We start from the raw sequence: 19,606 nt of genomic DNA, 5'->3' as shown, positions 1-19,606 counted from the left end.
CATACCAGGCTCTTTGGGGCTGATATGTATTTTAGGGGGAACCCCATGGAGCCCCCCAAAATCCAGACCCTTATCTGGGCATGCAGCCTGTCAGGTCAGGAAAGGGGGGTGAGCGAGCAATCCTCCCCCCACTTGAACCATACCAGGCCACATGCCCTCAACATGGGGGGTGGGTGCTTTGCCCCCCACCCCAAAACATCTTATCCCCATGTTGATGGGGACAAGGGCCTCATCCCCATAACCATGGCCTGTGGTTGTGGGGGTCTGCGGGTGGGGATTTATAGGAAACTGGAAGCCCCCTTTAAAAAGGGGGGTCCCAGATCCTGGCCTCCCCTATGTGAGAAAGTATGGGGTACATAGTCCCCCTACCCATTCACCAAAAAAGTTTCAAAAAGTATTAAAAACACACAGTTTTTGACAAGTGTCCCCCCCAACGTAATCCATCATTGGGTGCACGCGACACCCAAAAAATAAAAGTTTGCATGTGGGAAGGATTAGTATATAACAGGAATATGCAATTAGTGGACCTCCAGCTGTTGCAAAACTACAAGTCCCATCATGCCTCTGCCTCTGGGTGTCATGCTTGTGGCTGTCAGAGTCTTGCTATGCCTCATGGGACTTGTAGTTCTGCAACAGCTGGAGGTCCGCTAATTGCATATCCCTGGTATATATTATTTCATTTTAACCAAATTTACCATAATAAATGTGAGGTATCGATCACTCACTCTGTTCATTCAGACAAAGAAGGGGCCTGTAAATTACATTTTTACCAGCCCTTCCCCCACTCTCCATCCTGAATATATCTCCCGTAGCAGCCGGTGGGGAAGATGAGGCAAGCCGGCAGTGCTGTGAGGGAGGCCAGGGGTGCACACAGGAAGGCCCAAGCAGCAGGGGAAATCTGACAGTTGAGGGTGATCAGTGTAGCAAAGGGGGGGAGGCAATTACAAAAACCAATCTCCCGTCCATGGCTTGAACTGCTTGCAGCACTGCCAGCTTCCCTCCTCTTCTCTCCCATCAGATGCTGCGGGGGGATCTATTCAGGATGAAGAGTGGGGGAACGGCCGGTATATATGTTATTTACAGGCCCCTTCCTTGTCTGAATGAACTTGTAAATAGTAATAAAAATACAATTGTAAAAAATAATAAAAAATAACAGAAAAAAATGCAACAAATAATTTTAAAAATGTAAAAAATAAATATAAATGTGAAAAAAGGGCTCATTCACACAAATTATTTTTTCACATACAGTGTGAATTAGCAGTTTGTTTGTATGGCTGGAGCTGCCTGTTACTCAATAGGGGTGCAGCTACTGTACAGGCCCTCAGACGCAGGTCCTAATTTGACAGGTGTGCAGGTGCGGCTGAGTGTCTCTGAATGCATACTGTCAGTGTTTGGAGCCATACAGGTGCATCCACATGCCTGTCAAATTTGGACTTGCAGCTGTGTTCATACAGTATCTGCATCCCTATAGCGTAACATAGGCTCCCTGCTCTAGCCACATAAAACAAATCTGGTTCACACTGTACAGGCAACAATACCCATGTGAACGAGCCCCAAGACCTTGTTCACATACAGAGCTTTATTTATTATCTCAATACAGTTTTATTTTTCAGATGTAGCAGGAATTTTGTAAGTTATATTGTGAAAAGGAAATAATGACACAATAGTCAGAAAACTCACAGAAAAAAAAGCAGCTAAATGCAATATGAGTTTACAAAATGTGTATAAAAATTAAGGTAAACGCATAAAAAAACACAAATGCTTCTATGTAAGTTTCTACCTGCATTTTTTTGTCCGCACACGTGTGAACCAGCAATAATGAGCCCACTGCCTCTAATGGAACAGGTTAAAAGAGAAGTGCAGGAATCTAAAATAATAAACAATCATACTCACCTAGATGGCTGCAGCATCAATCCAAGCTGTAGCTATTCCCTGCCACCTCTACCCTGAGAACTGAATGACCAAAGACCACTGATTGTCATTCAGTTCTCAGGTCTGCTCTAAGCTCTGCCCCTCCAGTGCTCACTAGAGTGACTGGACTGTGGACTGTGTGATAGCGGCTGGTTCAGACTCTCAGCGGTGCACTAAGAGGCTGAGCCAGCTCTTGGTCAGGCATCTGGGTGGATCACAACATTATTGTTGGGATCCCTGCAGAGTCTTGACTGCTGATGGCTGAATGTGGATCACAAGAGTTCAGAACTAAGTGCACGTTTGTGATCCACAGGAGACATATGGCCAAAAGAGCTTTGGCCATACTTCTCCTTTAAGCATTTTCCTTCTGATACTGGTGATGAGCATATTGTAAGCATCTCCTTCCTACATGTTTACTGTATATGGTATGTGTTTAAATATTCCTTCAGTTTAGTCCATGCTCAATGTTACCCTTTTTAAAATACCCATAACATAATATCCATTGTAATAAGCCAAAGGTCATTAGATCAGTCCATTAAAGTATAGACTGGCCCTGTTATGTGGGTAGGTGCACATACAGTATATCCCTCTCCCCTCAACTCTTGGAGTTAAAACAAACCTGATATCAGTCAGGCTACTTATGAGCACTGGGGACAAATTTCCTTCCACTGTCTCTCTACATCACGTGCATCAACTTTTAGCTTAATGACTGTATGCATGTTTTCTTAATTGCTCAGTTGTATTATCTGCTATTTTGCTTAGCAACAGTTAACTCACAATACCATGGGGTTATAATTTGGTTATCCATAACAATATTAGGGCATGCAAGCATATTTCAGCAACCATCCTCCTATTTATCTCAGATCATATTACAATACTCATGCGAGAAATACATGTAATTCTGTCATTTTTTGTATTCTCCTTCTGTGTATCTACAAACACATTGTTACATTACATGAACATAACATGCTCCAAAATGAATGCACACTCTTCTTTGTTCTTTCATTTTTAATTCTAATATACATATGCTGTATATTATGTATTCAAATAATTTACCTAAAACATAGCATTTATTTTCATATTACATAAAGAGGCTATACATATTTATACATTAAATAAACTCAAACCAAAAATAAGAAAGTTTAATCTTACAAAAATGAACCTGACATGCTAAACTGTAGGAATCTAAAATTGTGCTAGTAATAATGTTATATTTTATAGAACTGGAAGATAAAAAATATATGAACTTAAAAACTGCCCAGTGGTAATCGTGTCTCTTCAAACAAATTGCATTAGTTTTGCTGTTGCCCAATTCTTCTTTATTTGTCAGCAGCATCTTGTGCTTTATTTCCCAGATGACAACTCATATTTCTTTCTGTTCTACTGCCATCATATTTTCATCCTTATACCAATAATAGGGTACTTATTACAAAAAAACTAAAAAACAAAAAAAAACAAAAAAAACAAAAAACAAAAAAAAAAAACAAAAAAAAAAACGCAGGAAAGCATATGCAGATTTTTGTTGCAAACAATATATTATAACTATACAATTTTCATTATCAATATGTATTTATTTCAATGCTTTCTTAAAAGATTGTGTTATGAGAGGCATTTTTAAAGAATGTTTTCATGAGAGAAACATGGAGACTGACATTAATGACTTGTTATTCTGCAAAAACTAGCTGTTAGGTTGTCATGCTGACTCTTTTGCTTTAAAGAACCATGTTAAATACTTAAGCAAAGTCCAAATGTACCACATTCAAAGCCATTTTCCAAGCTTATAATAAAGCTTAACATAAAAGTTAGCTGTTTTTGGAGATCCAAGTAAAGCATATTAGCAAAATTTAAACATACTACATCCACAGTTACTCATTTGTAAGTTTCTGGTTGCTTCCTCATAAAGATAAATATTTGTTTAACAACTTTGTTCTTAAATCCATGGTTATTTTTTTCTGGCAAATAAGATGGTCTATTGGTAAACACTCTGATACCGTACCTACAATAGACTTTTAACTGATAGGTCTTTATTAAGTGGAAGAAGACCCTTACCTCTTTTTAAATATAGGTAATACATTTGCCTTTTGCCAATCCATTGGTACTAAGTCATTTAATAATATTTTTGTATATAATCTATTAGTAAACCCTCTGCTACCTTATCTGCAATCAACATTCAACTTATAGGTCTTTATTTACTGGGAGAGGACCATGACCCCTTTTTGAATATAATATTATAAATAACATTTGTCTTTTGTATCAATGCAAACGTTTTTTTTTAAAACAATTATGCTTAAGGTGCAACAATAAAAATGAAAAATGCATAGAACATGCTGCAGCAAAAATTACATTTCTAAAGAAAAAAAGAGACAAATCACATTTAAATTGATCATGGTTGCAATTGCCGGCACCCAGCTATTTAAAAAAAAAAAAAAAAAAAAGAAGGGGGCGTGTCCGGACGTGCAGCTGGAGAGACGTGTGTGAGCTAAGCTCCTCACAGCCCGCAATAATCTAAAGCCATCCTTTGTCTCTGCTCATCCCACCACAGCCACAAACTACACGTTTTGGTCCCAGACCATTGCCAATCGGTCCTGGGAGTATATTTCTGCCTCCTGCCAGCCAGATCCTCTTCATAAATAAGGATTCCCCCTTGCCACCGGGACCCTCCGCCGCCATCTTGGGGCCTACAGGCTGGCTCTCCGCTCTGTGCCTCTGACCGTGAGGATTGAGAGATGGACGGATAGATCGCATGGCTTAGAGGATCACAGAGTCTCTGAGAGGCAGGCGGATTACACTGAAAACACAGAGGGACCGCGGGGTTCCGTCCGGCGGCCGATCTGAGCAAATTGCGGCCTACAAAATAGACGCGGCCCGCGGCCTGGATTTCGGACGCTCTTCCGGGACACCGTGAGTAAGACATCCCGCAATACCCCCCACAACCGAATCCCCAGGAGACAAAGGCCTACCTGACCCTCTGCTCTCATATCCCCGGGGGAGTTCTGGAGACCGGGAGCGGCCGTGTACATCTTTCCGGCGGCCGTCCCTTAGGATAGTCCGCGGCTACGGCCTACCTCTGGAAGCCGGCGGCCATATTGGGACTCCAATCTACTCCCAGTGTCACTCAGCTCACCCCTTAGGCTGCAAAGGCTTACACAGAGTGCTGGGAACTGTGAATACTGTCTCCTCTCTCCCAGTTTTAATGGTGGGGAGGAGGAGAGGTGCAAACAGGGGGATCTGAGGATCCAGATAAAGCTTGCTACTACATATGAAAAAGATGCAGCTTAAATAATCTCAGGGTCCTAGCCTGCTCACCGAGATCTCCGTACAACAACAATAGCTATACACAGTGTCGGAGGTAAGCCTGCAAGTTTGACCACTAAATCCTCTGCATACCTCATGGGCAAAGTCGGCCAACAGCAACAATACTACAAATCACTGATTGCACCACGAGAAGCACCAAACATGGAACGTTTTGTTACCAGATCACAACCTACCTCCTCTAATCCTTCCGTAAATCCTTTTGCCCTGCTGGATCCCTCTTTAGTCTCTTTGTCACCCTCAAATGCGACTCTTACCCCTGACATCCTGGATTCCAAGCTACAACTTTTACTTCAACAGATTACGTCCAATGTCTCGGCCGAGGTAAGCAAACTAGCTGTCGAATTGAGGGGGGAAATAACCCAAATTGGTGACCGCACAGACACTCTAGAGAACAAATTCGACGAAATGATAAATTACGTGCAAGCAATTGAGGAGGAAAACCATACTTTACGTCTTTCTGTATCTCAACTACAAATACAACAGGAGGACTTGGAAAATAGAGAAAGAAGACAAAACCTTCGATTCAGAGGGATACCCGAGACGGTGGGTGACTCTGAGCTCCGAGCCTACCTCCTGAGCCTTTTCAACTCTCTAGCTCCCTCGGTGGTAGATATAGATTGGCGCCTGGATAGAGCCCATCGGTCTCTGGGTCCAAAACCTCCGGCTGGAGCTAGGCCAAAAGATGTCGTTGTACGTTTTCACTTTTTTGAAAGTAAGGAAGCACTAACCATGGCGACTCGCAATAAATCCCAAATAATGTTCAAAGGTGCTAAATTGCAAATCTTTAGCGACCTCTCTCCCATCACCCTCGCTAAACGTAGGAACTTACGTCCCCTGACCTCACATCTGCAACAACTCAAGATTCCGTATTACTGGGGATTCCCTTTCTGTTTAACTGTATCCAAAGAGGGCACCCAATACACGCTACGTGAATTGCAAGAAACAGAAGCCTTCCTGAAAAATTTGGGGCTCCCCCCCCTCCCGGAAGAGGACATGATCCCACCGGCCACACAAGCTCGTCTATCTCCGACTACTCCTACTCGCATCTGGACCCCTGTCCGGGGCAAATCTAAGAAGCATTTTTCCACTCCTCAACGTCTGCGATCCTCTAAACAACCTCCTTGAACTTTTCTGGAATTTCCTTTTTTGGTTCTATTTTCTCAAATTTTCTTTTTGCATTTCCGTTTCCTCTGGAATTTTCCTTTTTTTTTTTTTTTTCTTTCCCGACGATACGATGTTGCTGTACTGGTCCTACCAGTTTTCTTCTGATCCTGCCCCGTTTATTATCGGGGGGAAGATCCTTTCTCATCCCATGAGATGCATTCACTAAAGGTTTTGAAATTTTAAGTGTTCAACGTACCTGTTTTATTTGTTAACCTTGCTTTCTTTTTAAGGACTTACAAGTTTTTGTTTTCTTCTTATTCCTCTAATGACTATTGTCCTACTTTGTTCTATTAGCAACCAAATGCACAAGGTGAGCAGCAGACCCATCTCATCCCCTCAGACATAGTCGCCAGATGGGAGTCCGTTCACGTCCCTACCAGGCCCTGGTCTACATCCAGGGCTTCCTGAGAGATTGTTGTTTCTCAGGTACACAGAGTTTTGAACTCTTTTTTGCTTTTTTGTTTTTTATTTTAATTTTTTGTTTTTCCTTTTTAATTTTTTTAATTGTATCCACTGCTGTGGTTCACAGATTGAGACCCCATGGTCATTATTACCTCACTTTGAGAGAGATCTGCCTTGGGGTTTGTATCTCAATAGTTAGAGATGGGAGGTTGCTTACTATTATTAATACCCGTAAAATGCAACATATGTATTTTCTTTCTTTAAATACTCTAAAGTTTATAGTGTTAGCAGTGTTCATATTGGCATTCCTAAATAGACCACAATCATGGCTTTAAAAATTATGTCTTACAATGTAAAGGGATTGGGCTCCATTAGTAAGCGCTGGATGGCCCTGAAAGATTTCAGGGCTTCAGGCGCAGATGTGGTGATGATCCAGGAGACCCATTTTCGGTCAAGAGGATCATTCAAATTTGCCTCAAGGTTTTTTCCCACCTCCTACCTTGCCTCTGACTCTACGGGCAGGGCAGGAGTGGCAATTCTGATCAGAAAAACATGTCCTATTAAAGTTCGGAGGTCTCATGCAGATCCTCACGGGAGATTTCTTGTTCTAGAGTGTGAATACATGTCTACCTCTTTTACACTGGTTAGTTTGTACGCCCCGAACACGGGCCAGATTGATTTCCTCAACAAACTCTTTGATGCTCCCCAATATTGCTCACAACCTTTTATGATAGTTGGTGGGGACTTCAATCTGGTCATGTCACCCACTAGAGTCAGACAAACACTTTTTAGTCCTACCCCATCTAAAAGAGTACTGTCTCAGGCTAATGCCTTCCGTAAATGTATTAGGTCACATAGACTTTTCGACTCATGGAGGATAAAACACCCTTCTGCTAAACAATTTACGTTTTACTCATCAGCTCATAATATGTATTCCCATCTAGATCATTTCTTTATTTCAGCCCCACTTATTCCCTATTTAGTTGATTTAGATATTTCTCCCATTACATGGTCAGATCACGCACCCGTTATGCTAGATTTAATGTTATCTCAGACCTACACCAAATCCTGTCATTGGTGTTTCAATGATCATCTCTTGCAGTCTGAAGTTTCTCGCTCTACTCTAGCAAATAGCTTGAGAGAGTATTTTTTACTCAACACTGGAACGGTGTCTCAGGTTTCTACACTGTGGGAGGCACACAAGGCCGTTTTCCGAGGTACATGTATTGCTGAGGGTTCTCGACTGAAGAGGGATAGAAACAACCTATTACAGTCCCTAATGTCTGCTCTGGTAACTGCTGAGCGGAGACTTTTGGGTGGTCCCACAGTGCTGAAACTTCGCAAAGTCATTCAACTCAGAGAACAAATTAGATCAACAAAACTTAACAAAACAGCTAGATCCATGTTGTGGACGAAGCAAAAATTTTATGAATTCTCCAATAAACCTCACAGAATACTAGTCAATAAGTTATGCCCTCGTCCGTTTAACTCCTTGCCCGATTTTCTTATACGACCAGACGGATCTAGAACTCATTGTCCTCGTGAGATGTCCAAAATTTTTGGCAACTTTTACAATAAACTGTATAATTGCCTGAACCCGGAGAATCAATTAGAATTTACCCAGGAAAATTTTGAGTCCTTTTTTTCCAATATAAAGTTACTGAAACTATCTACAACGGATTTAGAAAGCTTAAATGTAGCAGTTACAGCTGAAGAACTTTCTGCTATAATTAAGAATCTCCCATTACACAAAGCCCCTGGCCCAGATGGCTTGCCATACTCATACTATAAATCTTTTATTGATATTTTATCTCTTCACATGTTAGCTTTATATGCCTCCTTTCTCAAGGGTACTCCCCCTCATCCACAGTTCTCCCATTCTTTTATATCAGTTATTCCTAAACCTGGAAAGGATCCCTCTCTCCCGGATAACTACAGGCCCATAGCCCTCTTAAACTCAGACTACAAGATTTTTACTAAAATTCTTGCTACCAGACTTTCTGTATTCATCCCCAAACTGATACACAGGGATCAGGTAGGTTTCGTCCTTGGGAGACATGCGGGAGATAACACCTGGCGTACAATATATCTGATAGATCTTCTGGACAGAACCTCCCGACCGGCATTGATCCTGAGTTTAGACGCACAAAAAGCTTTTGACAGGCTAAGTTGGCCCTATATGTTCGCCACCTTAAAGATATATGGTTTTGATGGCCCTTTCTTAACAGCCTTAGAAGCCTTATATTCCAATGTCTCTGCGCAAGTACAAATGTCGTCTTTCCTGTCTCCTGGCTTTCCCATGACAAACGGAACTCGACAGGGTTGCCCCCTTTCGCCATTGCTTTTTATTCTGTGCCTAGAACCCCTGGCTGAGTATATTCGGGTTCACCCAGATGTCAGTGGGGTGGTGATGAGACAGGGGGAATATAAATTATCGTTATTTGCAGACGACATTTTGCTCACAATCACTAACCCGCTAATATCCCTTCCCTCACTACATAAAGTATTGAACTCTTTTAGTGCTATTTCCGGGTACAAAATCAACACCTCTAAAACTGAAGCCCTTCCTATACACATTCCATCGCCATTAATATCTCAACTCAAAGAATCATTCCCCTATAAATGGTGTAATACCTCTCTTAAATATTTAGGTGTATTACTTACCCCTTCTTATACCTCCCTATATGATACCAACTTCCCTCCCCTGATACTAGATATTAATAAATCTCTGTCGAACTGGACCAAATACCCCCTATCTCTCTTAGGCAGAATTAATGTTTTGAAGATGTCTATACTGCCTAGATTACTTTATTATTTTGAAACCCTCCCAGTAGCTGTACCTGCCACACAATTAAAAGCACTTCACAGAACTTTCCTGAAGTTTATATGGAATGGCGGAGCGCACCGTATAGCAAGCTCAGTGTTGTTTGCCGTTAGATCCAGAGGAGGTTTAGGAGCTCCTGACATCACTAAATATTATTATGCTACACATCTGAGGGCCATTACCTCTTGGTCTTCCTTACATGCACCAAACCAATGGTCTGCTATTGAAAAGGGGGTACTGTACCCGGTCCACCCGGGATCCTTGGTTTGGGGCCCTCCCCCTGTTCTGGATCCTATATATAAACGTCAGTGTACTGGACCAATGATACTGACTCTAAATATATGGCGTAACTGCCTTAAACGCTTTTCCCTTATGTCTCCCTGCTCCCCTCTTATAAACGTATTATTCAACCCTCTCATTCCGGATAGTATGTCCTTGGGCAGGATTTTCCCATGGGTGAATGTTCATCTCTTTCAACTCAGGAACCTTGTTCATCCCATAACAAGGAAACTACATACCTTTAACACTTTAAGTGAGAAATTTGACCTTCCACCACATCTTTTCCACTTCTACATGCAAATTAGACATTTCTTTCATTCTAAATCACCATCCCTAACTCTAGATAAACCTACTACTTTTGAATATCTGTGTGCCCAAGGCCCTCATCAATTACATTTAATTTCCTGTATCTATAGTATCCTCCATGAGTCGTTTCCCATCACAGAGACATTGCATCTTTATATGCGCAGGTGGTCTCATCTAGTGGGCCGTCCTGTTACAATACAGATGTGGGATAGAATCTGGTCCTCTACATTTAGATCTTCCAAATGTGTCACTCAGAGAGAGACAACCATTAAAATTCTCATGTTCTGGTACAGAACACCCGATGTAATTCATAAATATGACCCCTCAGTCTCACAGCATTGTTGGCGATGTGGAACTGATTTAGGCTCACTGTTTCACATTTTTTGGCAGTGCTCCTTGATTCAACCCTTTTGGTGTGATGTACATTTTCTTATACAAAAGGTGACGGGGGTGTCCCTTCCGGTAGATCCCTTGATCTATCTATTGGGCCTACCTCCATCAGGGATATCTAAAAAGACAAACAAATTAATATCCTACATACTACTAGCCGCCAGAAGACTTATCCCGTTATTCTAGTTATCCAATACCCCACCTCCACGGTCCAGATTACTACACATGGTGGCTGAGATTCGGACAATGGAGTTTTTGACAGCCTCGGTACACGATTGTGTCTCCAAATTCACTGAAATATGGGAACCGTGGGATCTTTCGGAGTACGGGACCCCCATGTCACCAGGTTCACCCTAATCTTAATTCAACCCTATACTACCTGTGTATATGGCCTGAACTGATCTCAAGGGTCCAGACTCCCTCCAATATTACGCTTATTATACACATCATAGGGAATTGATCTACTATATTTATGTGTTTTGCTACTGTGAACACCTTTTGTTATCTATATTTGTTACTTTATACTTTGTTTTTCTTTTTTTTTCTATTATGATTGCTGTATAATGCACATACATTGAAAATGTAATGCTCGTTTGTTACAACTTTGTACTTAATTTTTGAAAACCAATAAAAAATACAATTTAAAAAAAAAAAAAAGAAAAAAAAAAGAAAAAAACAGCATGGAGTCCCCTCCAAAATGCATACCCGACCCTTATCTGAGCACACAGCCTGGCAGGTCAGGAAACGGGGGGAGGGAACAAGTGGGTGCCTCCCTTCCTGAACTACACCAGGCCACTTGCCCTCAACATGGGGGGGTGCTTTGTGGCAGCGGAGGGGCTCCGCCCCCCCACCCCAAGGCACCTTGTCCCCATGTTTATAGGGACAAGGGTCTCTTCCCCATGACCCTGGGCTGTGGTTGTGGGTGTCTGAGGGCAGCAGGCTTATCAGAATATGGAAGCCCCCTTTAAGAAGGGATCCCCCAGATCCCGCACCTCCCCTATGTGAATGAGTAAAGAATACATTCTACCCCTACCCATTCACCAAAAATGTGTCAAAAAGTAAAAAAACACAGACAGTTTTTCACAATTCTTTTATTAAAAAATAAAAAAGCAGTGTCCCCTGATGTAAATCCATTGTCAATAACGCTGCCCGTCACACCAAAAAAAGAAAAATATATTGCTCTGCACTCCTTGACGGGCGACTGCTGAATGCCTCCTCTGCTGTTTGACAGTGACATCACAGACCAGTGCATGCTGGGTCAGTGTATCTGCTCTCCCTCTTCTTTGGACTGCCCTCAAAGCAATGATGAGAGGACATCTTATCAGTGTGGCCTCAGCCTACAAAAAAGCTAAAGTGAGAGAAGATTTACAGGGGAAAGATTCCCACTGAGAAGAGACACCGGCGGACCATGCTGCTTAATAAGGGATACATTTTATTAGAAAAAATATATTTAATACAAAAAGAGCCAAGACCTGGTACCCACCACCAACACCAAGATCATGTTAAAAATAGACAACGTTGTCTGTTTAAGAGCAGCTGCACCACGCTTCAACCATGCATGCACACACCTATAACAAGGCTATTGTTAATTAGAGTGGGTAATATTTATGGATAAGACTATTGGTCTCAGTGACATGCACCATGTGTAACAAAGTCCATCCTGTCACTAGGTTTAATTAAAAACCCTTTTAACAAAAAGGGGTGCTAGTCCCACAGAGACAGCTTTAATTAGGATTGTAGCAAAACATAGCTGTCAGTGTGGAGAGAAGATTATAATCCACAGTCAGTATCCAGTCCGGAGGCACAGAAATACAGTTTCCTGGAGTGGAATTGCATGTATTCACAGGGTTTAACTGTTTGAAAACAATAGCTCAATGATGCTGTTGTGAAGCTGGCTAATACTGGCTGAGAGGTAACAAACGGCAAGAAGCAAAGTAGAAGGAGGCAATTAACCACTTAAGCCCCGGACAATTTTGCTGGCCAAAGACCAAAGCACTTTTTGCGATTCGGCACTGCGTCGCTTTAACTGACAATTGCGCGGTCGTGCGATGTGGCTCCCAAAGAAAATTGACGTCCTTTTTTTTCCCACAAATAGAGTTTTCTTATGGTGATATTTGATCACCTCTGCTGTTTTTTACTCTTTGCTATAATAAATATCCCCAAACAATATATAAAAAACATTTTTTTCCTTAGTTTAGGCTGATACAGGATATAGGCTTCTACCTATTTTTGTTAAAAAAAATAACAATAAGCGTTTATTGATTGGTTTGCGCAAAAGTTATAGCATCTACAAAATAGGGGATAGTTTTATGGCATTTTTATTAATATTTTTTTTCTAGTAATGGTGGTGATCAGCGATTTTTATCATAACTTCGACATAATAGCGGACACATTGGACAATTTTTACACATTTTTGGGACCATTGGCATTAATACAGCGATCAATGCTAAAAAATTGCATTGATTACTGTAAAAATGTCACTGGCAGTGAAGGGGTTAATCACTAGGTGGCGCTGTAGGGATTGAGAGTGTGTCCTAGGGAGTGATTCTAACTGTGGGGGGAGGGGCTGTGTGTGACACATCACTGATCACTGATTACAGGGAGCTGTGATCAGTGACAGTGTCACTAGGCAGAACAGGGAGATGCTTGTTTACATTAGCATCTCCCCGTTCTTCCTCACCGCGAGACAATCGCGGGTATCCCCACGGACATCGGGTCCACAGGACCCGCGATCACGGTCATGGAGCTCCCGGCTGGCGCCCACAAGCCCCTCTTAAAGGGCAACATACAGGTATGTTAATCTGCCTGTACATGCCCTTCTGCTGCAGTTTATCTGTGTGAGGCGGTCGGGAAACGGTTAAAGGACCTATGGTCCACTCACCGGACCATTCATGGAGTGATATAATCACAGTCCTGTACTATCTTTCCCTGGTCCGGGGGGCTATATATGCTGTCCTGTATGCTTTGTTTGTTCCATGGGGCTCCAGTGAGCAGTTTGCTGTCAGCACTGTGTGAGTGTCAGGTCCTCTGGGCCACCGTCCGCTTGCCTCAGCCAAGATAGTCACTGCTGGCTTCAGGCAATCAACTGCGCATGCACAAGCGTGATGAGATATGTCATCCATGATGCATAGAACGTCTCTGTCGTGATGCCAAATCCGACAAGTTTCACCAGGAACTCTGTTTTTTTCAAGGATCCTTGAGTTCCTGGTGAAACATGTCGGATTTGGCATCACGACACACAGTGTTGTGGTAACTAATAGTGAGTACTGATCTCCAACCAATTTTTCTAAAAAAGTTAAAGGGGCAGAGATAGTCTCTATTACAAACTCTCTAGACCACCTTATTTATCAGCGTATAACACGCACAGGCATATAACACGCACCTTAACTTTAAGAGGGAAGTTTCAGGAAAAAATGTCCACACCCCCTGCATAGTACACAGAGCCCCCTGCATAACACACAGACCCCTGCATGGTACACAGAGCCCTCTGCATAACACACAGATCTCCTGCATAACACACAGACCCTCTGCATAACACACACAGACCCCTTGCACAGTACACAGAGCCCCCTGAATGGTACACAGACCTCGCATGGTACACAGATTCCCACAAGGTAGACAGAGCCCTGCATAGTACACAGACCCCTTTCATTATAAAGCCCCCCTTCTCCTCTGCACTCCCAGGAGACCCCCAGTCTCCTGGAACGGCATTGCCAGCATGCTCTGGAGTATAGAGGGCATCGCTGCTGGCCCCTTCTCGAGCGACGCTCCTCCTGTGTCACTCGTTGTGGATCAGAGCTATTGAATACCTCCATTGGCGCTGTGGACCTGGTCATGTGACTGCTCTCCTCTCTTTCTATGATGGTCACATGCCCGCTCTCCTCCTCCGATCAAAAGCTACACTCACTTCCGGTTCCGGCGTCACATGTGGTGGAGGTAGGCAGAACAAGCTCCCACTGCACACCTCTCTAAACCCGCTTCTAAAGCCGCCAAACACCTCGGGGACACCCCCCGCCTCCGGTACTAGATGTGACCCACATGGATCGGTTTGTGGAGCGTTCCCACAACCGATAATTCTACACCAGTATGCAGCCCTCGGCAGACGCGGCCACGGCTAGGATAGTGGCTGCCCCCAGCCCCATAGACGCTGTGCAGTCTCCCACAGGCACAACAGCCAGCGATCCTACCTCCCCTGCAGGCATATCCCAGGTGGTAGTAGCCCTTCTGACACCTTTTCTGACTGCCACAATAGATGCAGCAGTGCAGAGGGCAATGGAACAGTTTCATATTGAACTCCAGAACCAGGCTCAGTGTATTTCTTACACAGAGTGGATCTCCTCACTGGAGGATGACACTACAGCTCATGGTGCTGTACTTGCACGCCTTACACACTCAAATAAAGAATTGTGGGATGAATTGGACAATTTAGAGAATCATTCGAGAAGAAATAATCTATGGGTTATTAGACTGCCAGAATCATTCTCTAGTGCACTCACAGATATATGTGCCAAAACTATCCCTGAGCAACTGGGCCTCTGCACACCATGCATCATTGAGCACGCTCACTGCATAGGCCAGCATGCTGAACACCGTGCTAAACCCAGAGCAATCAATGTCAGATACCTCAACTACGCTGACAAGAACGCCATCCTGCAGAAGTTCCGTAGCAAGTGAACCCTCTCTATTGATGGTGCAGACCTGCTGCTGCTCGCTGATTACTCTATAGAGGTGAAGAAACAGCGCACAGCATTTTCATCCATCTGCTCGACCTTGTTCAACAACCATGTCAAGTTCACCTTAGCCTACCCGGCTGTTCTTCCTATCATATCTCCTACAGGGGCACATCATATTTTCTCATCCCCAGCTGAAGCGGAGCACTACATTAATCATTCTGTAGACATGGATACGGAGCACAATAATTCTGCTGGGGGCTCTCCCTCAAGAGCCGTTAAAGACTCACGGAACTCAAATAAGAGCCAACCCAGTCCTGAAAAGTCCCCATACAAGCGCAGTCGTTCCACCAACCAAGCTAACCGTTCAGTAATTTGCTTAAATATTCCTGATGCCACCTAAACTCTTGCGTTCTGCTGGGAGCTGGTAACTTAATGTCCTACTCCTTTGACATTTCCTGATATGTTCTGAACAGTGTAACCAATACCTTAGTTGTTGTTAGTTATGCACTGGTTTAGTTGCACTTAGTTTATTAATCTCATTATACAGTGGGGACAGAAAATATTCAGACCCCCTTAAATTTTTCACTCTTTGTTATATTGCAGCCATTTGCTAAAATCATTAATGTTCATTTTTTTTCCTCATTAATGTACACACAGCACCCCATATTGACAGTAAAACACAGAATTGTTGACATTTTTGAAGATTTATTAAAAAAGAAAAACTGAAATTTTACATGGTCCTAAGTATTCAGACCCTTTGCCCAGTATTTAGTAGAAGCACCCTTTTGATCTAATACAGCCATGAGCCTTTTTGGGAAAGTTTTCCACACCTGGATTTGGGGATCCTCTGCCATTCCTCCTTGAAGATCCTCTCCAGTTCTGTCAGGTTGGATGGTAAACGTTGGAGGACAGCCATTTTTGAGTCTCTCCAGAAAAGCTCAATTGGGTTTAAGTCAGAGCTCTGGCTGGGCCATTCAAGAACGGTCAAGGAGTTGTTGTGAAGCCACTCCTTCATTATTTTAGCTGTGTGCTTAGGGTCATTGTCTTGTTAGAAGGTAAACCTTCGGCCCATAAATAATAAAAGAAAAGAACCGCGCTAAAGAGCAAAACAATAACAAAAAGAGCTGCAGCTGCAACATAAACCACAAATATCAATGTAGTGGAAACTAGAAAGAATAAATAAGTGTGCTTGCAATAGAGGGACATGAATCAGTGATCTAACAATGAAGTGGCATAAATCAGTGATCATAAATCATGCGTGACAGATAACGTGATTAAAGTTCATAAACTCCTTAGGAAGTATATGATAGAGTCCATTCATAAACACAAAGAGCCATCAAATCCAGTGGGGAAGGGTCACACATCCAGATTCCATCCACCTTAACCCACATATGAGGAGAGGGGAAGAGGGATATGTGAAGGGAACATCCAGGCTGAAGGTGAATCCAGATGATAGTATGATTATGCCCTTACCAGAACCGATGAACCTCCTTTAGAGCAAGGTCAAACGCACAGGCAGATACAGCCCTCTGCGGGGACAGATGGACTCCCATGTTCCTCCACGGGGACAGATGAACTCCCATGTCTGGATCCTCAGATGTCTGTGACGTCTGCACGGACAGAATAGGAGCTCCATGACCATCTGATCCATTTGTATCCCTGAGAGGAAACCTGCTTTTTCTGACCTTCTGGTGAAACAGGGGCCAAAATGTGAGATTGACACATGGAACGTCACAGACATCTGAGGATCCAGATGTGGGAGTTCATTTGTCCCCGTGGAGGAACGTGGGAGTCCATCTGTCCCCACAGAGAGCTGTATCTGCCTGTGCTTTGACCTTGCTCTAAAGGAGGTTCACCGGTTCCGGTAAGGACATAATCTTACTATCATCTGGATTCACCTTCAGCCTGGATGTTCCCTTCACATATCCCTTTTCCCCTCTCCTCATATGCGGGTTAAGGTGGATGGAATCTGGATGTGTGACCCTTCCCCACTGGACTTGATGGCTCTTTGTGTTTATGAATGGACTCTATCATATACTTCCTAAGGAGTTTATGAACTTTAATCACGTTTTTTGAGTATTTTTCTGTCACGCATGATTTATGATCACTGATTTATGCCACTTCATTGTTAGAACACTGATTCATGTCACTCTATTGGAAGCGCACTTATTTATTCTTTCAAACCTTCAAACCAGTCTGATGTCCTGAGCACTCTGGAGAAGGTTTTCGTCCAGGATATCCCTGTACTTGGCCGCATTCATCTTTCCCTTGATTGCAACCAGTTGTCCTGTCCCTGCAGCTGAAAAACACCCCCACAGCATGATGCTGCCACCACCATGCTTCACTGTTGGGACTGTATTGGACAGGTGATGAGCAGTGCCTGGTTTTCTCCACACATACTGCCTAGAATTAAGGCCAAAAAGTTCTATCTTGGTCTCATCAGACCAAAGAATCTTATTTCTCACCATCTTGAAGTCCTTTAGATGTTATTTAGCTCCATGTGGGCTTTCATGTGTCTTGCACTGAGGAGAGGCTTCCGTCGGGCCACTCTGCCATAAAGCCCCGACTGGTGGAGGGCTGCAGTGATGGTTGACTTTCTACAACTTTCTCCCATCTCCTGACTGCATTTCTGGAGCTCAGCCATAGTGATCTTTGGGTTCTTCTTTACCTCTCTCACCAAGGCTTTTCTCCCCCGATAGATCAGTTTGCCTGGATGGCCAGCTCTAGGAAGGGTTCTGTTCGTCCCAAACGTCTTCCATTTAAGGATTATGGAGGCCACTGTGCTCTTAGGAACCTTAAGTGCAGCAGAATTTTTTGTAACCTTGGTCAGATCTGTGCCTTGCCACAATTCTGTCTCTGAGCTCTTCAGGCAGTTCCTTTGACCTCATGATTCTCATTTGCTCTGACATGCACTGTGAGCTGTAAGACCTTTTATAGAAAGGTGTGTGGCTTTCCTAATCAAGTCCAAACAGTATAATCAAACACAGCCGGACTCAAATGAAGGTGTAGAACCATCTCAAGGATGATCAGAAGAAATGGACAGCACCTGAGTTAAATATATGAGTGTCACAGCAAAGGGTCTGAATACTTAGGACCATGTGATATTTCAGTTTTTCTTTTTTAATAAATCTGCAAAAATGTCAAAAATTCTGTGTTTTTCTGTCAATATGAGGTGCTGTGTGCACATTAATGAGGAAAAAAAAATGAACATTAATGATTTTAGCAAATGGCTGCAATATAACAAAGAGTGAAAAATTTAAGGGGGTCTGAATACTTTCCGTCCCCACTGTATGTCCTTTTTAATCCCAGCTGTTCTCCTGTTCCCTTGTGGGTTAAAACTCATCACTCTGACCAGTCGCTCATATTCGGGCTGCTCCTACCTGCTATTAGTGGGTCTCCCTCCTCCATCCCCCTCTCCCATCTCCTTTCCACACCATCTATGGGAGACATTTTTCAGGATCCCTCTGTAACAAGCCCCTTGCTCGCTCGGTTCCACTCTCCCGACACTCCTCTGCCGCTATAGAATCAGATTGCAGATCGCAACATCATATTACTCTATCATATTACTCTAACAATACAGCTGTAACCTAATTAACCTAATTAACATGAGCTAATTAACTAATCCCTTTAAACAGCCTAGATGACTCAGACATGACCTTTAGGCCAGACTGGCCATCTTTTAGTTCAGAAAATCCAATCAACATTATCACAATAGCAGAGTTAATTAAACACAAACAATGGGGATCTAATGACTCTTAGATCCCATACTAGAGACTTATTTACAATACACATTTTAGCAGACAACAGACAGGTAGCTGGAATTGATGACATTACCATTTAACAGTGCACAAAAAAACAAGAAAAATAGCCCTGGGACTTTAGATGAGGTGAGAGAGGTTTAGCCAATGTCCACAGTGAACACTGAGATAAAATCAATTTATTAATTTCAAAATGTTATGTAACTGAGCGGTAACAACAATGATTGTGAGTTACCAGGCATAATAGCCAATGTACACAACACAGATGAACGTAAATATACAAAGATTTATTACAAATGTTATACATCAATGAGCAACAATAAAACTTGAAAGTTGCTGGGTCAGTAAGTACACATACAAAAGAAGATGATAAAATGTACATACATGTGGACAGGGAAGTATGTAAACATAATACAGACATCGATAATACCCAGCATGTACCGGCATAAAATAAGCATCAATAAAGCCCTATGCATTTCGCGAGGCCCTGCTCGCTCTTCAGGGGCGGATGCATGAATGTTGTATCTGCAATGTAAGTAATAAGATCAATAAATGTATGTGGTTGGTAAATGGGGGCAGATGGA

Source organism: Aquarana catesbeiana, linkage group LG05 (genome assembly GCF_042186555.1).
Source record: "Aquarana catesbeiana isolate 2022-GZ linkage group LG05, ASM4218655v1, whole genome shotgun sequence".
Taxonomy (NCBI): Eukaryota; Metazoa; Chordata; class Amphibia; order Anura; family Ranidae; genus Aquarana; species Aquarana catesbeiana.
The sequence above is the reverse complement of the archived record's forward strand: the minus strand, read 5'-3'. Positions refer to the sequence as shown.